The sequence below is a fragment of the Echinops telfairi genome, unplaced genomic scaffold (assembly GCF_000313985.2).
Source record: "Echinops telfairi isolate 266 unplaced genomic scaffold, ASM31398v2 ScPeMD7_7469;HRSCAF=8507_0, whole genome shotgun sequence".
Classification (NCBI taxonomy): Eukaryota; Metazoa; Chordata; class Mammalia; order Afrosoricida; family Tenrecidae; genus Echinops; species Echinops telfairi.
Genome location: NW_022111372.1, coordinates 12,523,715 through 12,531,832, shown reverse-complemented (window position 1 = coordinate 12,531,832; position 8,118 = coordinate 12,523,715). Strand labels below are relative to the sequence as shown.

The following is an 8,118-nucleotide window of genomic DNA, read 5'->3' as shown; positions in this document are numbered from 1 at the left end:
GTTACAATTCCTAGAGCAACAAATGTATGTTTTTGAAAACCTTTGACTGCACATACATAGTACAATCCCAGGAATTTTAACAAAAGTTTTTTCTCAGTGAGTGAAAACACACACCATGGGAAGGTGAAAAATATAACTCTTCCATGAACATAATTATAATAGAGCAAAGCAATCTCCCCAGGAAGCTAGCATGTATTGTCAAATACCTTTGTACTCACTTTACCTCTTTGAAGTCCACATTGACAAGGACTCATGAACAAGCGCAGTCAATTAAAAAGTTACTTAATCCAGATAATTTTCTTCTTCCAGGATTAAAAAATTTCCTTTTCATATATATTATAAAGAGTGAATCATCTTCTCAGGTTCGAATGGGTACGATCTTCTCAGCTTTTCTACCTTCACCGATGAAAGAGCTTCCCTAACAGTTCCCGGCAAACCTCGGGGCAGCCTTTCCTAGGCTTTTGCTTGAGCAATAAAACCATCTTTGTTTCTAAAATGCCAGTCCCTATGGGAGTGGGACACATTTGCAGGAAAATGCATTTTGGAAGGGTTATAATAAACATTTTTATGACCCACATAATCAAATATCTCTAGTCATTGCCTCTTATTTGTTTGTCCCAAACGAATGCCACCCAGGCCTGTTATACTGCTCCTTTTCATTACTTAATAAAGCTATGGAGCTGTTCATTTGTGACACAAAGATGTTATTTTGTCAAGAGAAATTGTTTTGCCTTTGCTTCTACAGAACACTAATATTCTAAGTTCTTTCTATTTCATTGGTACTTTTTCTCTTTCCTTCTCTAGTAAACAAATATAGAATAATACTAACCATCTTCTACACAGATATAAATGACAGAATAACTGATTCAGTGGTCAGTACAATGCTATCTATAAATTACTTATTTAAAGGGAAAAATAAATCCTGAATGAAATAACTTTTGATGATAGTTACTATTAGTATTTTTCTCTAGATCAAAGTAAATTCCTTGTTTTAACATCAAAATTAAAAAATAATCAGAAAATTTAAAAATGCTAAAGAGGCTGTAAACCGCTTGAAACTCTCATGTACTGTTCATGGGACTGTACAGCCACTGTAAAAAGCAATATGACACAACCACAAACAACTAGAAACATAAATTCCATACAATACAGCAATTTCATTGCTGGATATGTACCATAAAGAAGTAATGCTCTTTTTAAATTATTTTTATTATTTTTAAAATCATTTTATTGGGGGCTCATACGACTCTTATCACCATCCATACATCAATTGAATCAGGCATGTTTGTACATATGTTGCCCTTATTTTTTTCTAGACATTTACTTTCTATTGAGCCCTTGGTATCAGCTCTTTTTTTTCCCCCTCTACCCCACCCCAACCTCATAAACCCCTGATAGATTGTACATTGTTATTATTTTCATCTTGCACACTGACTGCTGTCTCCCTTCCCCCATGTTTTCTGTTTTTCTTCCCCCTGTAGAGGGGTGTATGGTATACACCCCTGTAGAGGGGTGTATGTATGTGTCGATCATTGTGATTGGTTCCTTCTTTCTCCCTTCCTCTCTCCCTCTTCCCCATACCCTTCTGGCATCACCATTCCCACTCCTATGCCTGAATTCTGTGTATGGTGAGCTCCCATCCCTTTCCATACCTGTATACATGTTCCTGTCTAGTCTGAAAGGGAAGCAGCACTGTGGTCATAGTAGTAGGGAGTGAGGAAGCCTCAAAGAACCAGAGGAATATAAAGCGTTTAATCTATGTTTTACTGCACCCTGGTAACTCATCCTCTCACTGTGGCCCCTCTGTGGGGAGATTGTTCCACTGTCTACAGATCTCCACTCCAAGCCCCCTCATTCTCAACAATATGTTTTTGTTTGTTATGTGTCTGCTGATGCCTATTACCTGGTCCCTATGACTCGCATAATCTCACTAAGGGTGTGCTTCTTCCATGTGAATTGTTGCTTCATTGCTGAATGGAAGCTTGTGTAACTTCAAGCCTTTAAGACCCCAGACGCAATATCTTTTAATAGCCGGGCACCATCCACCATCTTCACCACATTTATTTATGCACCCATTTTGTCTTCATCGATTGTGTCAGGAGGATTAACATCTAAAACTGCCAATTGGTTAGAACAAAGTGTTCTTGTGTTGAGGGAGGGTATGAGCAGAGGCCCGAAGGCTGTCCTCTATCTCAGTGTATTGCAGTATAAATATATGTGCATGGGCCAATGCCTCTATTTTTGTGGATTAATGTATTTACATATGTATACCACTATGTTTATATCTCTATCCATTGCTTTGCTTCCTTGGTCCTTTCTCTGTTTCCTTTGATCTTCCTCCTGTCCCATTGTCACTCTCCCCTTATTTCTGCCTCTTGGTACCTCTTCTTAGTTAGTTTTCTGTTGCTCCAACACCGCCCCCCCACCTCAGATCCCTATCTCCTCCTGGTTATTGACTCCAACACCCCAGTTGTTCCCTGTCCTTGGTGCAGCCTGCTCACCGCCCTCTTCCCCCACCTCCCTCACCTCCCAGGTCTCCCTGGGACTGTTGGTTCCGCAACTCTCTCTCGGGCATACCTCTTGTGCCTATCCTATATAGGTAGATACACCGACTATGACATAGCCCAAACTGATTAAAAAATGATAGCCCTCAAAATAAATAAGATAAAATAAAAATTAAAAGGAGCGAAGAAATATACAAGAATCCAGGGTCTGTTTGATGGCCTTCAACACTGTCCAGGAGCTTCCCCTCCCAGCCTGGAATGTCCCCTGGGGGACTCCTCACAGCTTCGTAGCTCTGTCTTGCTCCAGTTGCTGAGCTGATATGCTCCCTTCTTGGTTCACTCTGCAAGGGGTTCAGACTGTACTGCCTTCCCACCATGTGACCCCAGAAATGTCTTCTGTCTCAGTCTGCTCCAGTAAGAGGACAGCGTGACACATGCTGTTGTCAGTTGCCCAGTCCCATCTGTGTCCCATTAGCTCCCCACAGGAACATCATCCTCCAAGCCTGGTGTGCCAGCATGGGGTTCAGTCTGGTTATCTCTATCTCTTCCTCCCTCCGGGCCTACCTCCTTGTGCTTGTGGCATGCTGGCCCCTCTCCCCAACCTGTAGGATCAGTTCTGCTCTCCACCACACCCACTTCCAGGGAGGGGGTCAGTTTTGCTCTGTTTAGGGCCAGCCCTGTAGGTCTCTCTTTTCATGCATCCTTCCATGTGGCCATGCTGTCCTCATGGTTTGGTGCATCGTGGTAGGGTATGCATGCCCTCTCCTGATTCTGTGAAGACAAGACCAGCACTCTTCCCCTGGGTGGATTAGTGCCCTGCTCCCTCTGTTATCAAGTCACTTTCAACCCCCCCCCCCATCCTTCCTTTTCCCATTATTGTGTTGGACCATCATGTACCTCCTTGGGTTTGGTCTAACCTCCTCCCAATTGCCTGTATCTCAACCCAAATGTTATGATATAGCTGGCTTCTCTTTTATACCTACCATGCTGATTACACTTACCTCTGGGGACTCATGCTATACTTCGGCTTTTGTGATTGGCTGACCACACAGCATAATTTTCCCCAACTCTTCCCATGAAAAGTTGTGCTTCATTTGCTCATCAGTGCTTTTTAGTGATACATAGTACTCCATTGTGTTTCTGTGGCCGAGATTACTGATCCTATCATCTACCAAAGGAAATTTAGATTGTTTCCAACTCTTTGCGATTGTGAATTGCACTGCAATAAACATTGGAGTGCATACGACTAATTGTGGTTTATTACCTACCTCTTCTGGGTATATACCCTGTACAGGAATAGCTGGGTCATAAGGTAGCTCAATTTCCATCTTTTTAAAGCATCGCCAGATCGCTTTCCATAGCAGCTGTACATATCTACAAGACCACAAACAAGGTAGGAGAGAGTTCCTATCTTGTCACATCCCCTCCAACATTTGTGTCTCTGATTTTCTGATTTAGGCTGGCCTCAAAGCTGTTAGATGGTATCTCCTGGTTATTTTGATTTGCGTTTCTCTGATAGCTAATGATCGGGAACATTTTCTCATGTTCATTGGCCATATGAGTCTCCTCCCTAGTGAAACATCTTTTCAGTTCTTTTTCCTACTTCTTTAAAGGGTTAACTATTTTCCTCTTTTTGCAGGCAAGGAAGGTATTGTAGATTTTTGTAATAAGCCCTTTGTCTGATATGTTGTTGCCAAAAATCCTCTCCCAGTCTTTGGTTTGCCTTGTTATACTCTTGGCAAAGTCTTTTGATAAACACAGGTGTTTTATCCGTAGTAAATCTCATTTGTCAACTTCAGGTTCCCCTGTGTGTGTACCCTGCCCTATTGCAGTTAACCTTTGTATTCCCTAGGCCAAGGTTCTTAGGTTTGTCCCGATTCCTTCGCTAATGATCCTGATGTGTGGGGGGTTTACTTGTCGGTTCGTGTCCTACCTTGAGTTTGTTCTTGTGCATTGGGTGAGGTAGACATCTAGCTTCATTTTTCTACATGTGGATTTCCTTATTTCCAGCACCACTTATTAAAATAAGGCATCACCCTCCCACTTGCTGATCTTAGGACCCTTGTCTAAGATCAGTTGTCTATATGCTGATGGTTTTATTTCTGGGTTTGGTTTTCTATTCTTTTCCATTGGTCTGTGTATCTGTCATTATGCCAGTACCACACTGTTTTGACCACTTTGGTTTTGTAATTGGTGAGAAAGTCAGGTAAAGCGAGCCCTCCAAATATATCCTTCTGCTTTAGGAGTTCTCTGCTAATTCTTGGCTTCTTCCCTCTCCATATGAAATTGGTGGTCAGTTTTTCCAATTATTTGAAGAAGGTTGTTGGTATATGAATCACGATAGCATTAAACTTGACCTGGGTAGGATAAACATCTTTACTCTATTTAGTCTTCCAGTCCAGGAGAATGGAATATTCCTCCATTTGTGGAGGTTGCTTTTGGTTTCCTGTAGTTTTCCTTATGGGGGTCTCTTGTTTTGTTGCTGTTACATATATCCCTAGATAATTCAGTTTGTTCTTGGCTATTGTGAAGGGTACTGCCTTCTTGATCTCCTGTTCCATGGTCTTGTCTGATATATGTAGGAAACCAATCGACTTCTGTTTGATAATCTTGTATCCTGCTACTCTTTCATATTCCTCTATCGCTGTCAGTACTCCTGTTGTGGAGCTTTTGGGATTTTCAATGTACAGGATCTTCTCATCTGCAATAACAATAATTGCACCTTCTTGTGTCCCAGTTGGATACCTTTGATGTATTTCCATTGTCTTATGTTATTAGCTAGGACCTCCAGTATGATATTGAATAGAAGTGGGGACAATGGACATCCTTGTCTGGTTCCCTTTTCCAGTGGAATTGATTTAGTCTTTTCTCTACTGACTATGATGTTAGCTGTCGGCTTTTCATAGATAGCTTGTATTAACTTGAGGAACTGCCCCTCCATTCCTATCCTCCTGAGCGTCTTAATTAGGAATGGGTGCTGGATGTTGTAAAATGCTTTTTCTGCATCTATAGATATTATAATGTGGTTCTTATTCTTTTTCTTATAAATGTGGTATATAATATTGATGGATTTTCAGATGTTAAACCATCCCTGAATCTCTGGGATGGATCCTATCTGATCCTGGTGGATGATATGTTTTATATAATTTTGTATTCTGTTGGCCAATATCTTGTTGAAGATTTTTGCATCTATTTTCCTTAGAGATGTTGGTCTATAGTTCTCTGTTCCTGTGGGATCCTTGCCCTGCTTGGCTATCAAATTACACTGGCTTCTTAAAATAAGTTTTGGGGTTGCCATCCTTTTCTACACTCTGGAATACTTTCTGGAGGATCAGTGTCAGCTCTGCCCTGAATGCTTTGTAAAATTCTCCTGTGAAGCCATCTGGTCCATGAGCGTTTTTTGTTGGTAGCTTCTTGATAACCTTATCTATTTCTTCTTTTTCTATGAGTTTGATTAGGTTCTTGACCTCTATCTGGGATAGTCTAGGGAGGGATTGATTGTTTTTCCAAGTATTTGTCTATGTCTTCCACATTGTTGAACTCATTAGAGTACAAACTTTCATAGTACTTTGTGATTATCCTTTTAATCTCATTAGGGTTTGTTGTGATTACCCCTGTTTCATTCCTCATCCTTGCTATTGTTTGCTCTTTCCTTTCTTTGATTAGGTTTCTCAGCAGTCTGTCAATTCTGCTGATCCTTTCAAAGAACTAGCTATTTACTGCATTAATCTTCTGCATCATTCTTTTGTCTTCCCAGTGGTTCAACTCTACCCTGTTATTTATTATTTCTGTTCTTTTGTTGTTGGAGGCATTTTTCTATTGATTCTATTCTAGTTTCTGGAAATTTTTTGAGAGTGTATCCATTATAAGTCTCTCTTCCTTTTTCATGTATGCCCTTATTGCTATCAAGCTACCTGTGAAGACTGCTTTCACCGCATCCCGTATGTCTTGATACGATATATTGTCATTTTCATTAACTTCTAGAACCTTTCTGATATACCCTCTAATCTGGGTCAGTACCCACTCATGTCCCAGAAGATCATTACTCATCCTCCAATTGTTTTCCCTTGTTTTTCTGGTCATCCTTTTATTGATCTCAAGCTTTATGACATGATGATCTGAGAAGGATATCAGTATAATCTCTATGTGTTTGAATTTACTCAGACTTGGCTTGTGTCCCGGCATGTGGTCTATTTTCAAAAATGTGCCATGTGTGCTTGAGAAGAATGTGTATATTTTTTTGCATTTGGTTGGAAATCTCTAAATATGTCTATCAGATCTAGTTATGTAATTATAGTGTTTGGCCGTATATTCTCTTTGCTGAGCTTCCTTGCCAATTATCTTTCTCTGAAAGCAGTGTATTAAGGTCATCTACCATAATTGTTGAATCTATGATATCTTTTTTCATGTTCTGAATAGTTTGACAAATTTCAAGGACCTCTCATTTGGCACATATATATTTATTATGCTCACTGGTTCCTGGTAAAGTGATCCTTTGACCATTATAAAGTTCCCCTCCTTATCTCTTTTTATGGTTTGAACCTTGACATCAGTTTTTTCTGAGATTAGAATTGTGACTCCTGCTTTTTTTTGAGTTGCCATTTGCCTGGTATATCTTCTGCCAGCCTTTTATAACTTATTGTTTCTGTGAGCTTAACATGTGTTTTCTGAAAGCAACAGATTGATGGGTTATGTTTTCCAAGCCAGTCTGCAAGCCTTTTTTTTTTTTAAGTGTAGGAGTTAAGGCTGTTGACATTTAGAGTTATTATCATGATCTGTGGATTAATGACAAAAGGCATTAACATCCTGTGCCTTTTGATTTACGTATTTTCCTATCTCCCTTCTTATCACTGTGCTGTATCTTTGTGGGGGGCTTCTTTTTTGCCTTCTTTTCCCTATGTGGCCATGCTATCTTAGCATTTGGTATCAGTTCTTTGACTTCTGGTTGGAGTTGGGCTACATGGTGTTCTCCTGTTTGTGCTTGCTGGATGTTGGTCTTCAGGCCATAGTGAGTCGACCAGAATCTTCTTCAGGGTTGGGTGTCTTGCAGCATATTCTTTAAGTTTTTCCTTGTCCTGGAAGACCCTTATATATCCTTCTATCTTAATAGATAATTTGGCAGGGTAATGGATTCTAGGGGAGGCTTTGTTTTATTTCAGCTTTTAGGAGATGTTAAAAATATGGAACACTTCACAATTTTGTGTGTTATCCTTGTACAGAGGCCATGATAACTGTCTCTGTATCATTCAAAATTTTTAGTATGTGTGCTGCTGATGTGAGCACAAGAAGTAATACCTTTAACCGTGTTCATTACAGCATTGTCCATAATGCCAGAAGATGGAAGCATCTTAAATATCCACCAGTACAAGGCTAGAAAAAGAAACTCAGGTAGAGGCACATGATGGAATACTTGTTGTTGTTAGGTTCCATCAGATCACCTCCGACCCACAGCAACACTATGCACAACAAAACAAAATATTGCACAGTCCCGTGCCATCCTCACAAGCATTCCTAAGCCCAAGTCCATGGATGCAGCCACTTTGTTAATCCATTTCTTTGAGGGCTTTCCTCTCTTTTGATTCCTTTCCACTTTATCAAACATAATGTCCATCTC

General features: G+C 40.2%; 1 non-coding gene across 1 annotated transcript; it reads right to left on the bottom strand.

The window, feature by feature from the left end:
• Nucleotides 1-7,678: 7,678 nt before the first annotated feature.
• Nucleotides 7,679-7,787, bottom strand: LOC115873606. The gene has a single exon (XR_004048502.1). It is a non-coding gene; the product is annotated as a U6 spliceosomal RNA (small nuclear RNA).
• Nucleotides 7,788-8,118: the final 331 nt, after the last annotated feature.